Source organism: Antechinus flavipes, chromosome 4 (genome assembly GCF_016432865.1).
Source record: "Antechinus flavipes isolate AdamAnt ecotype Samford, QLD, Australia chromosome 4, AdamAnt_v2, whole genome shotgun sequence".
NCBI lineage: Eukaryota > Metazoa > Chordata > Mammalia > Dasyuromorphia > Dasyuridae > Antechinus > Antechinus flavipes.
Genome location: NC_067401.1, coordinates 120944042 through 120967522, shown reverse-complemented (window position 1 = coordinate 120967522; position 23481 = coordinate 120944042). Strand labels below are relative to the sequence as shown.

Sequence of the window (23481 nt, the reverse complement as noted above, 5' to 3'; positions counted from 1 at the left end):
AAAATATATATTGTGATGGTAATTATGTAATTCATGCATGTTTCTTGTTAGGTATACTCCAAGACATGTTATCCATTTTGTAGTTCTTTTGAATGAAATTTATCTTTTTAATCTTTTCCTGCTGCAAGTTATTGGAAATAAAAGGAAAGGTTGGTGATATATATGAATTCTGCAACTTTAAGCAATTAATTGTTTCAAATATTTAGATCTCTAAGGTTCTCTAAGTAGACTATCTTATAATTTTCAAAATATCTAATAAGTTTGTTTCTTTTTTGCCTATGCTTATATACTTAATTTTTTCTTGTTTTAAAGCATTTCTAGAAGTGTGTCAAATAAACTATTATTATGGTGATAATGAATATCTTTCATTTACCTCTGATTTTATTGCAGAGATGTCTGGCATTTCTTCATTTCATGTAATGTTAACTTCTCTTCATTTTAGATAGGTAATATTTACCATAATAAGAAAGATTCACTTATTTCTATGCTTTAAATTTTTAAAAACACAAATGAGTTAGATTTTGTCAAAAGTCTTTTCATCCACTGATATGGAATGTAATTTTTATTATTTTTGTAATTAATATGATTTATTGAATTTATATTTTTCCTAATGTTGAGCCAATTCTGCATTTCTGATAGAAATTCAACCTAGTCATAATTCATAATCTTTTTAATGTGTTATTGTGACTTTTAATATATTAGTGAACATTTTTGTATTTATATTGAAAAGTATTATTCTATAGTTTTTTTTTTCTTTTTAAAATCTCTCCTTGATGTTGATATTGGGAATATATTTGTCTTGTAGGAGTTTGGTATTATACCTTCTATCCCTATTTTTTTTATTTGAGAAAAGTTTCTATAATATTGTAACTAATTGATTGAATGAAAGAATTCATTGTAAATACAACTGGTCCTGGAATTTATTTATTTAATTTTTTTGGGGGGGAATTCTTTTATGACTTATTCAATTTCTTTAAATAAGGATGGGTTATTCAAATAAAAAAATATGTTTAGAAGAATTGCACACATTTAACCTATAGTGGATTGCTTGCTGTTTGGGGCGGGGAAGGTGAAAAAATAGGAACACAAAGTTTTGCAAAGGTGAATGTTAAACTATCTTTACATGTAATTGGAAAAGTAAAAATCTATTATAAAAAAAGATATTTTAAAAAAAGAATGAGCTATTTATTCTTTCTATTGATCTTTTAATCTAGGGCATTTAATATTCTTGTAAGTATTCATCTATTCTATTTAAATGGTCAATTCCACTAGCACACACTTAGGCAAAATAATTTATGCTAATTTTCTTTATTTTCTCCATTTGTTATAAATTCTAATTTTTCATTTTTTGATATTGGCAATTTAATTTTCCTCTTTTTGGGGATCATATTAACTAATGATTTATTTCTTTCAATAATTCTTTAAAAACTATTGAGTTTTATTTAATTCAGCAGAATTTGTTTTTAATTTTACTCCCCCTTTTGATTTTAATAATGTCTATTTTGTGTTTTGCCCAGGAGTTTTATGATATATTACTGTTCTCATTTATTTTTTTTTACATGCCCAATTCATTGGTTTAAAAGTGTCTGACTTCATTTCAGTACTGAACCTGACTCATTGAGCTGGCACAAGTCAGGTCTGGCCCAGTTAGCAGAATTGGATTGGAATGACCTCATCAGAATCAGAGAAAGATAATATAGAGGAAAAGGAGGCCAGGATGATTTGAGGCTCTGATAAGGCAATCTTGGACCCTCTGGCCTCTGTGATTCTGGCAGAAGTACTTTTAGCTGTGCCTGAAACCTGTGAAGTATCTGCCATTGACTCAGGGAGTTTAAAAAGTACAAGGACTAACCTAGGGGGATTAAGCAACTGGAGGCAGATGTGAGCATACTACATCTTTAAAGACAATGGCATGAAGGTAACAAATACTATACACTGAATTTAGTTAACTTTTGGTTTGAGGATGGTGGGGTGCTGGTAATCTCTAGATTCACCCACTATAGTAGGTCTAGTTCTTCTCTAGAGACTAATTTAGGGATTTTCTAAGCATTGTGCTGAATGAATTACTTGACATTTCCTTACATAGCACTTAAGAAACTTTTGAGAAGATTTTGTAGGGTCTCTTTAGTATTAAGGACAGGTGGAGGCTCTGCTTGAGCCTCTCTATGGACTGACAAACTTTTCAGAATTGTATATATAGACAGATTTGTTGAAGACAGAAGAGAGTGGGGAGAAGGTGGAGAAAAGATGCAGAGGACATTTTTTATGGAAAATTATAACCTCAACTCTCTCCCTTTCTATAGCTTCATTTTAGAAACCACAATCCTGGTCTGATGGAGAGCCCTTAATTATATTTCAGGAAAGCAAAGTGTTGGAGAAGAAAGCTCTCTTGGCTAAGTTTTATTTCCTCTTATCATATGCTATTTGTGTGGGATTTTTTGGTGTTTTGTTTTGGGGTGTGTGTGTGTGTGTGTGTGTGTGTGTGTGTGTGTGTGTGTGTGTGTATGAGTGTAGAATGTTAAGGCAGGAAGTGTTTTTTGGTTTTGTTTTGTTTTTGAATCCAGGGCCTACTCAGCATAATGTCTTGCACATAGTAGGTACTTCATAAATGCTTTTTTTTTTTTTTTTTTTTTTTTTTTTTTTTAAGATTCATTCATTAGCAACCTTTCTTTTTGTTGATTGAACAAATGCTTGTTGATTGAATGAATGGGTAGATGATTCATTTTCCTTTCCAGAGTTATAAAATATGAGAGTTTAAAGGAATTCAGGAAGAAACTGATAATCAGAGAAGTGAAGTAATTTGCCTAAAATCACACAGCTAGTTAGTGGCACAGCTGAGATTATATTTAGGTCTCCTAAACTGGGTCAAGTTCTTGTTCTACTACAGCAATTCCTAAGTACCTTGAGGGTAGAGACAATGATTTGATGTGAGGCAATGAAATTATCTCAGTTTAGAATTACTGGATATAATGTGCTCAGTTTAGAAAACCTTTGGAAGCATCCGCTATAGCACATACCCAGGATTTACCCTCTCAGTTCTGACTCACATTGGGAGGCTAAGTCCCTAGAGTACAGCGTCTTCTATGGATTTTAGGAGAAAGCTTGAGAATTTAGGAGTTATCCATATAATGCTATTGCCCATGAGTCCACTCCAAGTGCCCCCACAACAATTACGTTTCATCTCATGATTATCAGATGATATCAATTAGCCAGCCAGACTTAATTAGCTTTTAGAAAGGAGTATTTTACCGTCATTGTATTGGTGGTATAAAATATTCTCCCTAAAAGTCGGTGTCACATTCTCCCACTAGTATATAGCAAGAGGACCCCTGGGGAAAGTGGGTTAAGAGACATAGGGCAAAGAAGTAACTCACAGCTCCTGGGATTTCTTTCTTTTTAAATAGTAATCCTTAAAATGTCTCCATTAGGGATTATGTAGCCCTTCTGCTGAATGCCTTGTAGACTTATGACTCTTTCCTCATAGTGATTTAGTGATGCTGATAAGAGACCTAGGAAATTCCAAATCCTCCAGACCCCTAGAGGTTCACATGGTTCTCCTCTTTGCCAAAATGGGAGGGAAAGAAGGAGGAGTTTTATTCTTCTACTCATCACATCAGACAATTCTTTCTGAGGGACTATAGAGATTCTCACTCTAAGTTACTAGGAGCTGAATCTAAGCTGGTTGGATGTATTTTAGATGACCTTCATGGTACAAACAAGTTTTTTTACTCAATTATAAAAAACTTGCTATGTTTAATTACTCCAGTTCATTCAATGATTTTTAAGAACTTCTATGCAGATCTAAGATTTTTTTTCATATTTAATCTAAAGACTATTATTGATTTATTAAAGTCTAGACCTAGGTCACACATAATTTTATGCCTCTAATTCCCTGATTGTCCTTTCCCAACAAAGTTGGGGGTAATCAGGGTGCAGCATCTTGCCACTTATTTTGAGTGGGATAATATGATTTGTTTGATTTGAATCAATCAACTTCCACTCTTATACCTAACTGTACACCTGGGCAACATGTAGGTCTAAGAGTACCTCCCAAATACTTGAGCTGAGGTGGAGGGAAGGAAATATTCTCCATGAAAATGAAAATACTATCTCCAATAAAATGATTGATAGGTCCAATAATAGCATTCCAAACACTTTGACAAAGCTTTAACATATAGTCAGTGCAATGACTACTAGATCCCTAGAACATATTTTAAAATTAATTTCATTTAAATTGCATTTCTTGCATTATATTGAATCATATTAATAATGGCCTATAAAATTTGGCCTCTAGATAAGAGACCATTTCATCATTAGATCACAGAAGTGCATTTTCTGATTTTTAAGAAAGAAGCATTTTCTTGAGAGTGTATATATATAAACTGTCCTTTTACTACACTTACACCTGGTTGTTAACTTCGTTCAGACTGGAGATGGAAATAACTATGAAAAAAAGTGATATAGAAATCTAGTTTGTGCTAAACACTGCTTTATTTTTATAACCCCTATCTGCTTTCATGAAGAAAAGAATTAATTAATGAACAGGCAGTTTTGTTCTGCTTTTCAAAAACATTTTGTAGACATTTTTCACTAATGTGAATCTAATTTTATCTATTCAAATCTGTATATAGATTTGGTAAATATGTATCCTTTAAAAAAAGAAAATGGAAATACTAGGCTTTAAGGAATAGAGAGTCAAATGATTCAGCTCCTTCCCAGAATGTCCTGATAGTCCTTTTTGGAAGGTAGAAAATGTTGGGGGTAAGTAGCAGCAACTTGTAGCTTGTTCTCCTTTGAGGCTGATAACTAAAACATCAAAGGAGAATTTATGGGACTCATGAATCTATATTTTACCTCTGATTCAGTTCCACACTGTCTCCCTGCAGGTCAACATCTGGCAAGCTAGATCATGAATCAGACACTTCTTGTCGGTGGTCATCCTTTCCAATGCAGAAACTCCTGCTACTTTGAATCAACTTCAACTGGGGGACCCAGGAGATCCTGACTCCTTAAACTCATGAGACTACTTCTAAGACTAGACAGAACTATTTCAGAATCAAGATTCAGTCACTAGTGTTTAAAGGTGGAGGTCCTCGCCAAGGAACCAAGGCTCAGACAGGTAGGACAGGTGTTCTGTGTCCTGTTCTTTTTCTTTTTAATTTTTATTTATTTAATACTTTCTTCCACTTACATTTAAAACATTTTTTTTAACATTTCTTTGGAAAACTTTGAGTTCCAGATTCTCTCTTATCTCCACCTCCAGCCTTCCTTAAGAAGGCATATGTGAAGTTATGTGAAACTTTTCCATAAAAGTCTTGTTGTGACAGGAAGCATAGATCTCCCTCTTAAAAAAAGTCAAGAAAAAAAAAGTTAAAAAAAAATAAAGAGATAGGCACACACAGAGAGAAAGAGGAGGGAAAAAAGAGAAAAAGAGAAAGAGAGAGAGAGAGAGAGAAAGAGAGAGAGAGAATGAATGCTTTAATCTGTATTCAGACACAATAATCAGTTCCCTGTCTGGGTATGGGTAGGATTTTTCATCATAAATCCTTCAGTGAATTGTGAGTCATTATACTGCTGAGAATATGTGCCCTATTCTTGAAATTGCCATATTGCCAGATTACAACTAGATGAGAGTAGGCCTCTTTTCTACCCCTCACTAGAAATTTCAGTTATATCTTTTAAAACTTACTTTGTGAATGGCTCTTCCTATCTCAGTAGCCTATATTCCTGATGCATTCTCTCACATTCTCAAACCTCAGGTCAGCCTGAGTGAGAAAAGGAGTGAGAAAGGAGGGTTTGTGTGAAGGGACCACTGAGGGTTTTGCTACATCATCAGAAAGCAGCAAGCTCCCTTCACACTTGAGCTACATGTATCCCTAGCACTTGCCAAGAAAACTGAGACTTACTACTGATACATAAATATTTCACTATTCTACTCATCGGGTTTAGTTCACCTTTCTGCCCAACCCATTAGTATTTTCTCTATCCTATATATAAATTTTCCAACATCTTTCTAATGTAATATCTTATTTACATATATTTACATGTTTGCTTTTTTAAAGCAAGCTTTCTAGATTTCTCCTACATTAAAAGACCTAATATTCATAATTTAACAGATCACATTTGCCCCTGATTAATGGGAAATCCCCAACTTCACTAATACTAATACAAATATCAAATCTTCCTCCTACTGGGAGAGGCATGTTTTGTTATATGATCTGAATCATTCTCCCCAAAGGTCCATTGCTGTTAAGAATCTGATGGCAGAATATGTTTATAGTATATAGAGGAAATTTGCCAGCTCTACAGACCTATTGTCCTTAAAAATCCTGGAGACAAGCATCTTTTTGTATCAAAAAATTATGGAAGTGTTAGGAAGTATAATGTGGGGGCGGATAGGGGAGAATGCAATTAACCCCAAAAAATCCTTTGATGAATTTTAACCAAGCCTAATAAATGTTTGCACTTAATAAAAAGCTTGATCTGAAAGAATTATTTAAAGATTTCAATTTTAATGACGTGTTTTAAAAATAATTCTCTAGCTACTTCTCACAGAACTCCCAGACAAGCTGGTTAGTCTTAGTCTTTGCAGACCAGAGACTCCTTTAAGTGGAACTCCGCCTTCGGAATAAGAAGGTGTTTCTCTAGGTCAAACTCCTCTCTCTTGGTCCTCCTGGGATATTCTGCACCCATTTCCTAGGTAGCCAAGGAGCCAACTGTGACTAATAATGTCCCTTTGGTGAGCCTTTCTCACAATTAAGACAACTGGTAGAGCATGTTTCAGCTTCACCTTTATCAGTTTGTTTGAATTGCTAAGAATTTTTATTTTGGCTTTTAGGGACCGTGATCCTCGAGGGCACAGTCTTCATCTATACCATCAAAAGAACATCTTGGGGGACTCCCTGGGAACTTCTGTTTTTATTTTATTTATTTATTTTATTTTGGAACTTTTATTTTTGTTTAAATCCTGTGAGCCTAATGTCAATGTCTTCCCTCGTTATTTCTAACTTGTCCAGTACATATCTTAACTATGCATAGTTTGGCCATTATCTCTCCCATTAAATTGCTTGTATTTTGGCAGCAGGAACTGTTTTTTACCTTTCTTTGCACCCTTAGCAGACTATTTGGCACAATGTAGGCACTCAACGCTTGCTGGCTGACCGGTGGATGTGGTGCTTTGAATTTCAGAAACAGCTAAGAGAATGTCAGTCCTTCCTACCAGCAAAAAGACATTGTTAGAGCCGGAGGGACCTGAAAAAACATTCAGTCCATCGTCATTTTTTAGAGGAAACAAGTGAGGTCCAGAGAGAAAAAGCGACTTCAGCAAGTTGGTGACTTAGCTGAGATTAGCCTATAAAATCACAGAAGGCTCACACCGGAGTCAGATTCCAGGCTTGCAGAAAATCGGTCCGTTCTACATCCTTGTCCAAAAATTCGGGTCCTAGCCCAGCTCTGAGCCAGGGAAGTTGGAGCGGAAGAAGCACAAGAGCGAGAAGCTTCACTCAAGGAAGACAAGGAGCATGCAAGTTACAGGGGCGAAGGACACTGACTGCGCTTGCGCAATGGGTGAAGGCTGCGTTGTGAGGAGTTGGTTGGAAGCGGGTTTGCTGCGGACAGCCAAGGAGGGAAAAAGGGAGCCTTCCGCCTGCATGTGCGCAGGGGCGAAGACGAGCTTGTGAGGGTTTGGGTGGGGGCGGAGAAGGGAGGAAGGAAGGATGGAACGGGCAACTGCGCGTGCGTAATTGTGTAAAGACAGGGCGGTGGGTGGGGGCGGGGGGAATATGGACTGCGCGTGCGGGAAGGAGAGGTAACGGGGAGTTGGGCGTGGGTAGGAGCAGGGGTGGGGGGCGGAAGCATAAGATTGCGCGTGCGCAGTGTCTGAGGGGCGGAGCGGAGGTGAACCTCGAGGGCCTGGGAGGCGGGGCGAAGCAAAGGGGCGGGGTTTCTCAGCGCGTGCACATCTTCGGCGCGCGCCTCCACTATTTAAAGTCTCTGAGTTCGACCAGCGAAGTGAGCACGTGGGGAAGCGGCCGGAGTGCAGCCCAGCCGAGTCCCTGGGCGGAGGCGGAGGAGGGGGTTGGGGGGGCGGGGGCAGCGGCAGCTGCACGTGGACGGACTCTGCACCTGGGGGGGCGATCGCCAAAGAGCTCGTAAGTGTGGGTGATCGGGTGGAAGAGGTCTCCCTGCCTCTGCCCCGACTCGCTTGGGGGGCAGCGGTGGGCGGGTGCTTAGCCCCGGACTTCGCTCCGCTCTTCCATGCTTGTTCTGTCGGTCCAGCTCCTGGAACAATTCCTGGGTTGACTGATGGCTGAGAAGTGCGGGGGAAGCCCGGAGCGGAGCAGCGGTTCCCCGCTCCCTGCCATGAGGTCTGCACCTTCCCCGTGGTCAAGCTCCCCATGCTCCCCCCGGTCTCCGGCCGGTTCTGGGCTGGCACCTTCCTCCGTAACTTCACTTTCTAGGTTCTCTCTCCTTTCCAGCTGCCCGAGCTCTCCAAAAAGCCGCCGAGCTGAACTTGTCCCACCCAAGGTCGCCCAGCCCCGCGTGCGTTTACTTTTCAAAGGTCGTGTGTACCCAGCCCGAGCGGGCAGAAGGGGGCCTGGGGACAAAACCGGATGGCAAGGGCCCAGCTCTGGCATAGGGTGCGGCCAGGGGGTCCGAACACTGGCCTCCTCCCTTCTTGCCCACTCCATTCCTAGAGATGCTAGCCTTGAACAGCAAATAACTCTAGAAATGTCATCCGCTCTTAGGCCCCAGTCCCGTCTCAGGTCACAGAATGGGGCAGATGGTAGCAGAGCCAGGCCCCTTGTTAGTTTCTCTGATAGTTTATTCTTTGGAAGACATTAGTAGAAGTATTTCTGCAACTGACCACGTGAACCTGGAAATCATTCCTAAGCAGGGAGGCGAAAAAAGATTCTTGGCTAATATTTTGGGAAGAGGAAGAAGTGGGACATGATGGAGATTCCAAAGGAGGAGTCTGCCTAGAAAAAAGCGGAGTTGTGTGTTTCATTAGAGCTGCTTCAGACCAGAACCCCTAGAGTTCCTGTTGGACAAATCATAGCGAGACGAATTGATTCGGGTGGGGTGGGGGAGTCTGCAGCAGCGACCTGGGTGCTGGGTCTCTTGGGTGGGCACACGCACCTGTTTGAAATTACAGTTAAAACAAAGCTAGAAAAAAAGGTACTTGGGCAGGAGTCTGCTCGGCCTCTGGAAGGGGCGGGCATTGAGTTTGGCCAGCCTTTCTTTTCTCTAGTAGCACTTAAGCGCTATTGGACGGCAGCTGGCAGAAAGTGTATGATGAGACTAACGGGTTTTTGTTTTGTTTTGTTTTGTTGGCTCTGTAATGTTCACTGAGTCTACGGGAAGTGCCTGAATGTTATATAACTAAAATTCAGTTGTTTTTTTTCCTTTCCTTTTTCCTTAGGAAAACTTATTCCACCCTCACTTTCCTGGGGGCAGTAATGGAAAGTAGAGGTGAACTGCAAGCTGTAGGTGTGTGCGCTGGGGGCAAGGTCAGGTGTCAAAATAGAAACAGTCTGACATTTTGATCCTACTTCTGCATGCAGGATGCCCTGTCTAGCAGGTTCCCACTTTCCCCATCTGCCGTTACTGATAACTGGTGGACTTTGCTCTCAGTGGAGGTAGAGACACTTAGAGAGATACTTTTTATATTGGTGCGGATTTTTTTTTTTTTTTTTTTTGAGGAGGGTGGGGGAGAGACGAGGCTAGTTTACCTATCCTTCTCTAACTTAAATACAGACTAAATGTTATTTTAAATTTTTCTCAAGTGAAACCATTCTCAGCTGAAACGGCTTTGTACAGCTTGCACAATCTTCCCTTTACTCTCCCTCCCGGGTTGGTTTTAATCACCAATAAGGGAATGGCTCTTTGTTCACACAATTTAAATAAACACAAACCTTTTAGGAATCACAACTAAGATACCTATAATAGGAACTAAATCCAAAACTTGTTGACTCTTCCACTGTTTACAGACTATGTTATAATTCAAAGTAAAGCTCTGACTACTTAGAAATGTAAAGAATTTTTAATACTTAAATGATACTTTGTATTGTTTAAAACAAAAACAGTAAAAATCCTGTACTGTTTTTTTAGTATTAACTTGATTGTCTTCATCTGGATTCACTTTGAGTTTTTGCAGTAAAGTGGAATTTCTTCCCTGTTCATCTCCGAAAAAGTCTCAGCTTTTTTCTTTTCAAAAATTGTAGCTCTAAAAGGACTAGAATTTAAGAATACCTCAAAGGACCAAGTTGTATCAATTGACATTGTCATTTTAAAAATCCATTAGGCAAAGAAAATAGGATAATAATTTTTATTCCAAAATAAGATTATATCTGCTTGTAATTATCTATATTAAAGTGTATTTAGATGATATTGTGTTTTATCTTTTCCTTGTTATGTGATTCTGAAGTGTGGGGCTAGGCTGAGATTCTTTAGTTGAACATTTTCCTCCCTTCCCCCCTCTTTTTTTAAACAGCAATCATTTAACAAGCATTAATTAAGCTCTTACTAAGTGCCCTCTGCCGGATTAGCTGGTGTGGATACAAATATAAAGAAAAGAGACTGGACAAAAAGAAATGGAAACAAAAAGCATTTGTTAAGTGCCAGCTATATTTCAGCTATCCAGATGTAAAATAAAAAGGAGGAAAATCACAGCTTTCAAGAAGCATGCAGCCTATGAAGAAGACAATGTGTACCTATATACCTATGTTCAGAATAAATAGAAAGGAAACAAGATTGCATAAAGTGTTTAGTAGTATGGTCTGGATTTGAAACTCCTTTTCATCCCAATAAAAAGAACTTATTTGGATTATGGTAATAAAATAAGGAGAGGCAACAATATATAAAACTCCCAAGAAACTACCACAAATCAGTTGAAGGTACTAGCATTCCTAGAGTAATTCTTATAATAGTGTGCTGTTAGATGTTAGTCTCCAGAAATTTGTAGATTTTTTGTGGAAATTTGTAGAGTGATTGTGATGGTGGTTAAATGATTACTTAATGTTTTCTCCCATTTATCAAAGTTCAACCTTCCCATCCCCCCTAATAAAAGGTAAAACCTATGCATCATATACAGTCAAACAAAACAAATTCTTATATTACCCATGTAATATGTAATATGAGTGTATGTCTTATTCTTCATATTCATCCCCTCTATTAGGAGATGAGTAGCATTTTTCATTGTTCCTTTGGAGTTAACAATTGATCGTGCTGATCAGTTCTTAAGGCTTTTAAAATTACCCAGTAACAATGTTGTAAAAATGAACAAATATTTTTTCTGGTTCTGTTCACTTCTCTCTGGAGCAGTTTATACAAGTCTTTCCCAATTTCTCTGCAACTGATTGATTTCTTACAGTATAATAGTCCTCCATTATATTTACATACCATAATTGAACATAATTAGTCCATCTCTTTGCCACTACAAAATAACAAACTGCTAAAAAATAATTTTATACATATAGGACCTTTTTTCTTTTAATTTGATCTTTTTTAGGGAACATGACCAATGATAGTACCACAGGGCCAAAGAATAAGCAGAGTTTAATAGCCTTGGGGATGTTGTTCCAATTACTTTTCAGAATGCTTCTCCCAGTTAAAACCCACCATGCTTCCATGTGTCTGTTTTCCCAGAATCTCTCTAACATTTATCATATTTCTTTTCTTTTGGCCACTTTGCCAGTGGAAGGTGTGAGGCAAGAATCTGAATTGCTTTACTTTTGCATTTCTCTAATGGTTAGTAATATGGAGAGTTTAAAGAAAAATATGGGAAATAACTTGTATATACCTGGAACAGCATTTCTGCCCTATTCTCTCCCCCTTTCTACATCCCCCAATAACTAATTTAATGTTTTTGTAGCTGCTGTCAGGAGTTGATGAAGCCTGCCTGCTTTGAGTTGAAAGGCCCATACCCAGTTAGCATGGTCTTCCAAGGACACTGGTGATGAGATTCCAGTGTCAAGTTCTGAGCATCAATATTTTGAACTATTTTCACTTAGTACCACGCATAGTGTACTGCATGGACCTTGAGCTTGGATTGCCTGAGATTATGAGACTATAGCTGTTTTTTTTTTTTTTTTTTTTTTTTTTTTTTAAATAATAATTCAAAGCTTATGGAGCTTTTTTTTTTTTTTTTTTTTTTTTAAGGTTTTGCTCAAATTGGCTTTGTCTTAAGGGTTGCTTGGGCAAACTTAATACTTAGCTCTCTAAAATTCAAGAACTTGATATTAGGGGAGAATTGACTTGACTAGACAATAAATAGCATTTCTGAGTATACTAGTTAGGCAAGAACTGGTTCTTTCCCCTTAACCTTGCATTTATGTTATATATAGATGGAATGTAAACTTCCCAAGGACAGAGACTTATTTTTGTCTTTGTATCTCCATTTCTTGGCATGTAATAGTTGGCTTAATACTTGATATCAGTTTCTCAACTGTGTGAGCTCTGAGACTGAGTTCTCAGTTATGTGTGTGAGATTCAGAGAGCTATACAAATAAATATCTATCTATGTTCTCTTTATAATATTAGTGTTTCATGTTGGAATAATGACAGTGCATTCATTTTTAGTTTGGCTTTGTTTTTTGACGTCTTTATCTGTGTACTGAGTGGGTTTAGAATCAGACCTCTCTGAATCCTTACAGCTACTTTTGAGACCTAAGACAAGTCATTTGACTTGTTTTTGCCTCACTTCTCCCCCTACAGAAAGAAGAGCTTAAATTTCTCCTAAGAAACCACACCATTGGTCTTGGCAACTGTGAGCAGAGAAGAGAATTCATCTATTTCTCGTTCTGCTCAAGTGTTCCCTGGAGTCAATAAACACCAAATGCTACTATGTGTCTGATATTCTTGGGAATACAAAAGGGATGTAACATATACAAAGTAAATAAAAAATGGATACTAGCAGTGGATGATGGGTGTGACAATGGAACAATGGGGAAAGGCTTTTGGTAGCACGCACTTTTCAAACCTTTGAAGGCTTATCTATTCCTGGTGTGGGTTGTATGAGTAAGTATTGAATTTTCATTGGTTGACCTGTTGTGCTTCCTTTTCTTTATCTCCAGTCGTCTCTTAGGTGATTTCTTAGTATATGTAGTCCTGCAGTACAAATTTAGAGGTGACAATCAATGAAAGGCTAAAATTGGAGTAAGGAAGGCCTGGGCTTTAATTCTGTCTCAGATCCTTATTAACTGGGTTCTCTTTTGGCAAATAACTTTCTAGCCTCAGTCTCTTTATCTGTGAAATAGAGATAATGGTAGCTCCTACTCTCTGGAGCTGCTGTGAGAATGTTAAGAATTTAATATTTGTAAAGTGCTTTGCAAAAACCTTAGTGTTTTAGGAGGACTGAGAACAATAAAGAAGCCCTGGATAGAATATATGAGTTCTGTCTTGCAAAATGTAAAGACAACAAAGTGGTTTTTTTTATCTTTATAATAACTCTCAAAAGTGAGAGCAAGTTTGGGAACCAGTAGTATACGATGACTAGCAAACCAGATTCAATAAGGAAGACTTGAATTTGAATCTCATTTCAGACAGCAATTGTGTGATTTCTGAGCATATTATTAACCCCTCGAATTCTCAATTCTTCTCTCTGTAAAATGGCAATAATAGCACCTATATTACAAGGCTATTTTATGAATCAAATAAGATGTTTGTAGAGCATTAAGGTTATTGTTTATTTTGGGTCTAGTCCCGCATTAGAAATGTTGGTGAGATTGGTTCTTGGCCTTGCTTCATATGAGGTTCATTAAGACTTTGTCTTTAACTTTTTATCAGACTAAACCTCTTGTTGTTTTACAGCTTTTATCTCTCTCTCTCTCTCTCTTTTTTTTTTTTGCTTCTTTCCCACATTTCTCCAATTATGTATATAGTTTTTTTTCCTTTGTTTTAAAGGGTTTTGCTGAAAGTGAGAAAGGAGTAACATCCACCAGCAGAGCTTGTTTCCTACAAAGCTGGCCCAGAGAAGGCATAATGGTATATTTTATTATTGCCATTGATTAGTTTCTAGTCACTGTGGATGTGCTTCTTCCTTTCCCCTTTATTCTCTTGGTAAGGAGAAGATGGTTAGGAGGTAGAGGCACTATGCAGTATATACTGACCAAAGAATTAAAAGGACTTGTTCTGATAGCTTTTTTTTTTTTTTTTTTTTAACTTTATCTTCTTTGGTTTGTGCTTAAGGCTTCAAAGAAGACTGCAGGGGTTTTTAAAATATTTAGCATTTGTTTGTGAGCCAGCTGCTGTCTAGTAATAGTTGAGTGGATTTTTCAAGGTACAGGTTTTTCTTGGAAACTGTCTCACTTAACTCCTCCCTAAGGAAAGCAAAAATAAATATGCAGCATAGCTTGTCCTGTATTTTAAGAGCTCCTTCCATTCTTTCTGTTCCTTGCCTTTGGACATTCTTCTAAATTGACTACTTATTATAATAACATCTGTAGAAGGGCATCCTATAACCCAGTCAGCCTTGAGACCCACTTTTGTTCTTGTATGAACAAAAATTGCAGGTGCTTGTTTCCTCAGTGAGTTCTTTCATCTGGTGTAAGCATGTTCTGCTGTTCAGAGCAAAAAAAAAAGTACTTAATACCAATTCATTGATCCTCCCAAATTACCATGCTTTTAGAAATGTTTTTCCTTCATTTTCTCCCCTCTTTCTCCCCTCCCCCCTCTTCTTGTGTAATTCAGGGAAAAGATAGGCTTGTCATGCCTTGTAGATATACACATCTTTTGAAATCTCTTAATTAGAACACTTAATAACGAGTAACTGCACAAATCCAATAGCTTTGGTGATAAATTATTTATTAAATTTTTCTGTGATAACATACTGAAAGGCACTAACTAAGCCTTGATATATAGATTGGGAGAGAAAGAGCCATTAAATTATGAAGTAGTTTGAGAGATCAAGTTAGAGACCTAAATACTTACAGAACAGGGACAGCAAAGTAAAAGGCCATGCTAACTTAAGGCTATATGAACATTGAACCTGCTGCAGGCATTGAGCTTTCAGGTTTGGCTTGTGAAAACATTTATAGTGTGATAAGACCTGATTCTTGGTCTTGATTCATATGAGATTCATTAAGACTTTGCCTTTAACTTTTTTATCAGACTGAACCTCTTTTTGTTTAATAGATTTTTTTTTTTTTGCTTCTTTTCCACAATTACATTTTATTTCTCCAATTGCATGTAAAGATTGTTTTCAACATTCATTTTTGTAAAATATTGAGTCCCCAAATTTTTTCCTTCTCTCCCTCCCTCCCTTACCTTTTCTCTTCCCAGTCCGATATTTATACATATACAATCATTTTAAACATATTTCCATTTTAGTCATTGTATCAAGGATTCTCAATCTGATTAATTTCTGTAAAATCAGAGGGATTACAATGAAAAAAAAAATATGACTTGTTGCTTGAGTTATTTCATTCTGCTTCTTCCCTGATTCCCAGGCCTAAGTCTTTATATATTTAGGTATTGGAGCACTGTGGTTTGCAGTCACTTACTGAGAGGGAAGTCAGTTCAAGATGAGAAAAACTTTTTAGCTTATTAAGCTTTGGTTAGGCATGTAGCATATTGGAATTGGATCAGTTGTGATTATACTTTTAATAAAGGATTCTGATATTGAATAGGATCTGTTTAAACCCCATACTTTAGAATTAGAATTGGAATAAACATTAGAGATTGTTTTAACCATGTGGCTGCATGATTTCTTTCCATGGTATCTTTGACAAGTAAGTATTCAGTCCCAGAGATCCTACTATCTATCTTGTGGCAACCTGTTTTAAAACTTTTGGTCTCAGGACACCTATACACTCTTAGACATTGAGGGTCATTTCCCCAAAGAATTTTTTAAATTGATATTTAACAGTATTAAAATTAAAAGGTTGTTATTATGAAAATGGTTTTGGGCTTGTATCTTGGGGATCCAAGTTTCCACACATCCCCAGATTGCACTTTGAGAGCTATGGCTATAAATTATAAATGGACATACTGTCTTAACTAAGTATCTGGTATCTCCAACAGGGGCTTTCTAGCTAATAATAGATACTTCATTAATATTAGTTGAATATCAGTAAAAGAATTTACGGTTTACTTAAAACTGTTTAAGAGAGCTTTAGCCATATTGCTTGCTTTCACATTTGTGTTACATGTGGAAAATTACTAGCTTGCCCATTCATTTCTGTGAGCCCAATGACTCCAGTAGGACTCTTTTGTTTTTGCCTGTCTCGACTCCTGAAGACTATGAAAATGACTGAACTGAAAGAAGTGAAGATCTGTGAATAATAACATCTGTGTTTCACATTTCTACCTCACTTCCCATTCAAATAAAACTTTCATAAATATTTTATGGGAATTTTATGTTCTTCATTGTATATTTAAGGATGCCTTGTAAATGTCTTTCTTTTCCAACAAACATTTTATTGAGCACCTTTTTATGCAAAGTACTATTCTAGGTGTAAGATGAATTGTTTATGTACTAGCTATAGGTTAAAGTACTTGGGAAAAGGAGGTATTGCTACAAAATGTCATTAGTTGTAATAGCCCAGAAAATTGGTCTGAAAACATTCAAATCAAACTAAACAACAATCACCTGTACACATTAGACATCAGTTTCCTGGTGATCTTGAGACCATCTCTCACTTTGGGGATTCTTAATTTTTTTCTCATCTTATGTTTCCTTTGAAAATCGGTGAAACCCATGGATTCCCACTCAGAAGAATGCTCCATTTCAATTAGAGTTTAGTGGAAATAAAGAAGCTGGTTTCTTCCTCCCTCTCCCCATTTAAGTTTATAGATTCCTTGAGAGCTCTATCTCAGGTTCAGAATCTCTACTTCAGAGGTGCAGAAGCAGGATAATATAATGAATGAAAAATATGCTAGACTGAATCTGGCTCCTATCCCATCCCTCCCTGATTGTTAGAAGCTAGGTGATCTTCGGTATGTCATTTAATCTCTATGAGCATCTATTTTCCTAGAGATAATACTATAGTGCTGACCTTTTAAGAAAATTATCAGTCTTAAATTGGATAATGCTTCAAAAAATTTTAAAATACACAAATATCCATATGTGGCAGCAAAGCTTGGTGGATATTTAAGTCCAGGATCCAAGTCACTTTTCTGATAACATCTTGTGTCATTCTGCACAAACAAATCATCATATTCTAAGTAACACTTTGCTTTGGTGGAAAGTGTTTTCCTTTCCTGGGAGTTCCTTATACCAGTGAAATCTCAGGTCCAGCTCCTATCCCTATAGAAAATCTGTTTCATATCTGGTTCATGGGATTGATCTATAGCATGCTTAGTTTTAGTCACTGAGATGATGGTGATCCAGGTACCTGAGGAAGTAGTAGGTACCAAGCTTTTAGAGGCCAGTGTTGGAGTTTTGGAGTTTGGTAGGGAGATAATTCTATAAAGTGCATTGGAGGTCCCAGGGTTCAAAACTGCTTGTTTTGGGAAGATAAAGATGTGGGAAGGAACTTTAGTTGTCATTCTTAAAGATTAAAGTTTTCAGATTTTACACTAGTAATTTTCTGATGTACTCTTTTCTTGTTCATTTCCTGGAGGGAGATACATTTCCTGATCTTTTGGGTCAAGAATACTTATTAGAATTAATATACTTGGTTATATTCTTGTACATTTTTCTTAATTCCTTTTTCTTTTTCTTTTTCTTTTTTTTTTTTTTGGCAGTCAGTTGGTTTTTCTGCCTGTAAGCCAGTGACAAGACACAGTACTATCATCTATCTGAAAACTTGGCCTGTGCTTTTTATAGGCTTGCTTTCTTTATCTTTGATCTCTGTTTAACTTCCCACCCTAGGCTTTTATTCTCTCAGAAAACTGAGCAGTCACAAAAGACATAGAACTTGATGTGAGTGCTTACTTCCTAGTTGAACTGAGTGGTTAGAAGTAAGTAAAGTTTGTATGCAGACTTGTTTTCAGCTCTCATCCTTCTGGGGAAGCACAACCTAGTTATGAATATAACTTCTCTGCTTTGTCCTCTGACTTTGACATAAGTTACAAGCATGTGCCATGTACTATTTTTAGCCATCAAGCCCCACTTCAGGAGTACTGCTTGAGTATGGTCAGAGGGTTCAGTGCTGTTTCTGAGCAGAGTAGCTTCAATCCAGGAGGTGTATAAACAGTTCTTTCCTGCAAATAGTTTTTAGGGTTTTGTGAGAAATTAAGAAGTCAAAATGGGATTCTCAACAGATTCCCTTCTCTCCATCCCACCCTGTGTCTCTGGTGTATGTCAAATTATTTAAACTAACTTGGTGAAAACAAAAGGATTGAAAAATAGCAGCAGAGATGAAGTGTTTCTATTGCTATTAGAGCAGAGGAATAGAATGAGATATCCACTTGGAAAATAAAAGTGGTGGATAGTACTGAAACCTTTGGGTTTTATGATAAAATATTTCTGTTCTTGTCAGTCTTCTTTACTTTTCTGAATCGAGAGTTGCAGCCCATGCATTTGTTTCTGATGGTGGGGGAGGCTTCTGTCCATATAAGGTGCTGTATGTCGACCTCTGCTGGGTTTATGTTGGCTGAGGAGCCAAGGCTGTTTCACTGAGCAGTTTTAAAGAACTAGGACAAGTCTATCGTTCTTCCTGAAAAACAGGTCCTTCTTACTGTTTACCTGCGCCATTGTTGGGAGATGAATGTCCCCCTTGTAAACACCCAAGGCTGAATTGGGGGGCCAATAGGAAAATATAATAACTTTTGAAGATTTTGGTGAAGTGGGAGAAAGAGTGGGAGAGGTTCGGGAAAAGAACAGAGTTGATAAGTGAATTATTTGTGGTCAGTACTTGGTACACCTTTGCTAAGGAACATGATATAAGATAAACTCCTGTTTAGCCACAATTTGCATGCATGCATGCTGTTAGTATAGTACTATATATTGCTTTTTTTTTTTTTTGATGTAAAATTGAGAAAACCTCTGTTCTTGGATTTTATAAAATGTTTTTTATCTTTGTATTAAGTTCATGGGATTCTGGTTCTGCAGTTTTGGGAGGAGGTTTATTGGTTACATCCTCTTCATGTTTATGTGGAGACATTGAGGATCTTTTTTTCTTTGCCTTTCTTACCTATGATGGACAGCCCATTGTATTCAAGTCTCCCTTAGTCTCTCATTTCTTTTCTAAAAGTTGTAAGGTAGCCGCTGTCCTTGAGCTGGCAATGAGGAGCCCTGGTGTTTTGGGTCATCTTGCAATACTAATATTGCATGGCTTTTATATAGAGACAAGAGAGAGGCTAAAATGGTTAAGTTGGCTCTCCAACAGGAGCATAATGCCCAAAGAAGTTGGCTAGCTCTTCCTTATCTCGTGTGTTTGTCCTTTAAAATCCCTGGGAAATATAGGCATGTGTCTTAGTGTAATATATCTATAGCTGAGACTCTGGGAAAAAAAGTGATAGTAGTGTGACATCCCCTAAAGAGTCTTTTTTTTTTTTTTTTTTTTTTTTTTTAACTTTCACAATAAATTCATCCTGGATGCCCTGAACAGAAGAATTTTACAGTTGCTGATTCTGTAAGTCTCTACTTAAAGAGAGTCTCTACTCTTCTCGACAGCCTCTTTCAGCATACAACATTGTTGTGATTGGGGAATGTGAAGCTTATTCCCTAGACCCAATTATTGCCAGAAACCAAAGCCTTTTATTCTGAATAGCCCATGTGGTCCTATCTGGCCATGAGATCACATAGAAGATGTGAGGTCTTCATGGATTTCACTTACTATTCAATAAAACATCTAACAATTGTTATAGAATTGAGCTTTCTCAAATCGAGTTTTTTCTTTGAAAACAGAATGTCTAAATAGGGGAAAAGCTTTGGCAATTTCTATTCCCCTGCAATGAGTAAAAGATTACTTTCATAGAAAATATTGGTTTCCTTAATCAATGGAGTGGGAAGAGAAAATGTGGTAGAATAAGGAAGCCAAGACGCTTTCACTGTTTCTCGCTCTTCCTAAGGTTGCCTTCATACTCCTATTTAGTTCCTATTAAGTATATTGTTAACAGGATATAGAGCTAGCAGGTACTTTAGATCATCTAGTCCAACTCTCACTATAGAAGAGGAGATAAGCCTAGAGATTAAAGTACTAAGTCAAATATTAAGTGACAATCAGGATTCAAAGTCAGATTCTCAGACTTGGAATCCAGCATTCTTTCCACTGTACCATGATGCCTTCCTATGATGATGATGTCTCCTGAATGGGAATTCTAGAATCTTAGAGTCTGACCAGATGACATCTAAGACCTTACAACTACTGCCAAGTTCACGAATCTCTTCTTACAACAATCCAAGGTCATCCTCTAGCCTCTTGCTTGAATTTGAATCCTTTTGGTAAGGAGGAGCTCTCTGCCTCTCCAGGCTGGAATCTGTCTCCCTGTAACTTCTAACTCTTGATTCTAGTTCTACCTTAGTTACTAGTTTAAATAGTATCAGACTAGAGAGAGTTCCATAAGCTTTGGGATCCCTGGTTTTGTTCAGAGATGGCTGTGTAGAAAGAGTTTTGTGGTCTTTAGATCACATCAGCTATATCTTTCCTAGACTTTTGTGTCACATATGAGATCTCCCTGGTGGGGAGTGAGGGGTAGAGACATTTTTTGTGATCAGCCCTGTCATCCTGACCTTACCTGAAGATTAAACTTGGGCCCCAACTGAGGAGCACTCTACATGGTATATTAAGTGTCTGCAGCTCTTGAGGAATAGGTGTGTGTGTGTCTGGTGTACGGGTGAGTTTGGTTTGTTACAAGTTCAGCAGTCCAATCCCTTAAAACAGACTAGGGACTAAGGCTATGTGACTGCTTTTCCTAGGTGATCATAATGAAGGGTGTGGAAACAATAGGGTGTAACCAGCATCACAGCCTCACTATGAGCTAATTTGGAACTTTTAAGATTTTACTACAAGTCAGTTTATTAGGGCCACTTTTGTACTCTGAACACCAGGCTTGCTCTTGGAGTCCCCATAGAAACCTGAGACATGGCTCCGGCATTCTAAACCCTGGCCTGGGCGGCAGCCCACAGCCATGTGGCTGGGGGAGAGAGCCCAAACGTGGCATCCCCAAGCTCAGTGACTAGAATTTAACACCATCTCCAGCAAGGTAGGAGGCATCTGCTGCCCCTGAAGTGGTTTACTTTGTTTCATTTATTATATCATTTATGTTTCTACCTTTCTGACTCTTCTAAAATGTCTCCTTAGAGGAAAAGGAGTTGCATCCCATTTTGCCTGGAGGATACATTGTATATTATTTCTCATGGGTTCACCCTAACCACAAGGTCTAAGATAAGGATTTATTTGGATACACTTACTTCCCTTGCCTATAGTCCTTCTCTGCTTCTAGTTGCCTATAGAATGAAGATCCAACTTTTAGTTTGGCATTTAGTGGTTTCAACAGTCTGGTCCCCAGCACTATTTCTAATGTTCTGTTTTTCCTTTGACCCTTTTGTTTTCACTAATGCTTCAAAGATGTCTTTTTTTTTTTTTTTTTTTTTTTTTTGGCTTTTCTATCTTTTAGTGTAAGTTTGGGATTTTTTGTTTTTATTTTGAAATGAGGATTTTTCTTTTCCCTACCACTACCTCTTGTCTCCCCCAAATCTTTAATTTTTTTTTTATCCTTCAAGTCCCATCTCAGATTCTACATTTTAGAAAATCTTCCCTAAAATCAACCTAGTTCTCCTATGACTCCTGCTAGCATTTTACCTTTCACTTATACAAATCATAGGAATTAGAGTTGGAAGAGATATTAGAGGTCAAAATCTAACTTCATTTTATGGGTGAGGAAATTGAAATTCAGTGCAGCAAAATGATCTACTTGCCCAGGGTCAGTCAAGAAGTAAGCAGAGCTTGACTTTAAAATGATGTGTCCAGACTCCACCACATTATACCATGGTGTAATACCTTGTTGTTGTGATTTGTATACATTTTATGTGCTGTTGGACTTTAGGCTTATGGTAGACAAAGACTAGATCTTAATACCCAATTGTCATAGTCATATCTTGTACATAGCAGGAATTTAAGTCTTTGTTGTAAATGTGCATGGGTTATTTAATTGGTAATCCCTAATAGAATGCCAAAATGCCCAAACTCTAACCTTGTAGCTAAGTTGGTCTACTGGATGTAACCATATATCCAAGTAGAGAACCATAGTTCTCAAATGTAGATTGAATATTTTCATTTTGACAGGTCTTCACGGACTGATAGCTAACATGTAAATAGTCCTTTAAAGTTTTCTTTGTGCATTCATTATCTCTTGTACATTTTCTTTTCTCCAACAACCTTGTGAGTTTAATAATAGATGTATTATTTTACAGATGAAGGAACAGAGGTTCAGAGAACATGGCCCCATAGCTAGTAGCCCCATATTTTACAGATAACTGAGCAGAGGTTCAGAGAATATGGCCCCATAGCTAGTAAATGTATGAAGCAGGAGTTGAAAGAAGCCAGATCTTGATAGCACTTTTTCTTCTTTTCCAGCGTCCTTTCACTACTACAAAATTTAGATTTAACATTTGTAAATTCTTATCAAAGGGTTCTCAAATTTTCAGGAAAAAGATGCATAGGTGCTGTGATAGTCACAGCCAGTGATAAGGTTTTCCTCCTAAAACAGGTGTTGGCAGAGACATTATGGAGTGTGGAATCAGAGCTAAAAGAGCTCATTGGAGGAAAAGCAGGAGGGGATGATGATTTTTCTTTGTCCCTTGGCTTTCTAGTAGCAGAATTAGGATTAGAACCATGATGTTCCTTATCTAGTTAGGGTCCTCTTTGCCAAGGCCTCTTTGGGCAATTAAAGAACCTTTGTTAGTCTTACATTACTTACCTTGGTTGTGAAATACTTGCTTTCTCTCCAAAGCTTTCGTATATTCTGATGTTTGTCTACAGATAGATAGTAGACAGGATATCTGTCTACTTAAAAAAATACATTTCAAATTTTATTTCATTAACTATTTCCCAATTACATTAAAAATTGATATTCATTTTTTTTAAATTTTGACTTCCCAAATTTTCGCCCTTCCTGCCCCTTATATGCCCCCTTGAGAAAGAAAGCAATATGATGTCAATTATATGTGTGAAATCATTCTGTCCACTTTTTATCCTTTATTTTCTGCTTATAAATATGAGCTTCTCCTAGTTTGGGGGGAAAGTATATGTTAAATCTAATGAGAATAGTAGTAATCCTGTCAACTTTTAAAGAAGAAAATAAGCTCTCCTCCTGATCTATTTCCATATTGGTTAATTGTTTATTGTTTCCATATTAAAATAGCCAAACTATGGAGTATCTCTCTTCCTCTGGGTACTTAGGAGACCATCTGCTCACAAATCTGTGTCCTTGAACTACTGGAGGTGGTGGGAGTATGAGGGGGAATTCTGTTTCCAATATCTGACAGCTCTTATTTAGAGCACACACACACAAAAGTGATTCCACTTACATTTGCACTGGGCAAGAGTTATTACTCTTTAATCCTTAATGTTGGTCATTTACTAGTTGAGGTCC

At 37.4% G+C, this 23481-nt stretch overlaps 1 protein-coding gene across 4 annotated transcripts in view; it reads left to right on the top strand.

Annotated features, from left to right (window-relative positions):
* Positions 1 to 8095: 8095 nt before the first annotated feature.
* Positions 8096 to 23481, top strand: part of AKAP1 (A-kinase anchoring protein 1) — a 68947-nt gene continuing 53561 nt past the window's right edge. Inside the window, exon 1 of one of the 4 annotated variants that reach the window (XM_051994234.1) lies at positions 8096 to 8150. The gene's annotated coding sequence lies outside the window, so the exon portion shown is untranslated. Of the gene's footprint in view, positions 8151 to 20237; positions 20330 to 20902; positions 21091 to 23481 lie in introns of those variants that run through there. The other 3 variants (XM_051994232.1, XM_051994231.1, XM_051994233.1) reach the window with 3 other exon arrangements.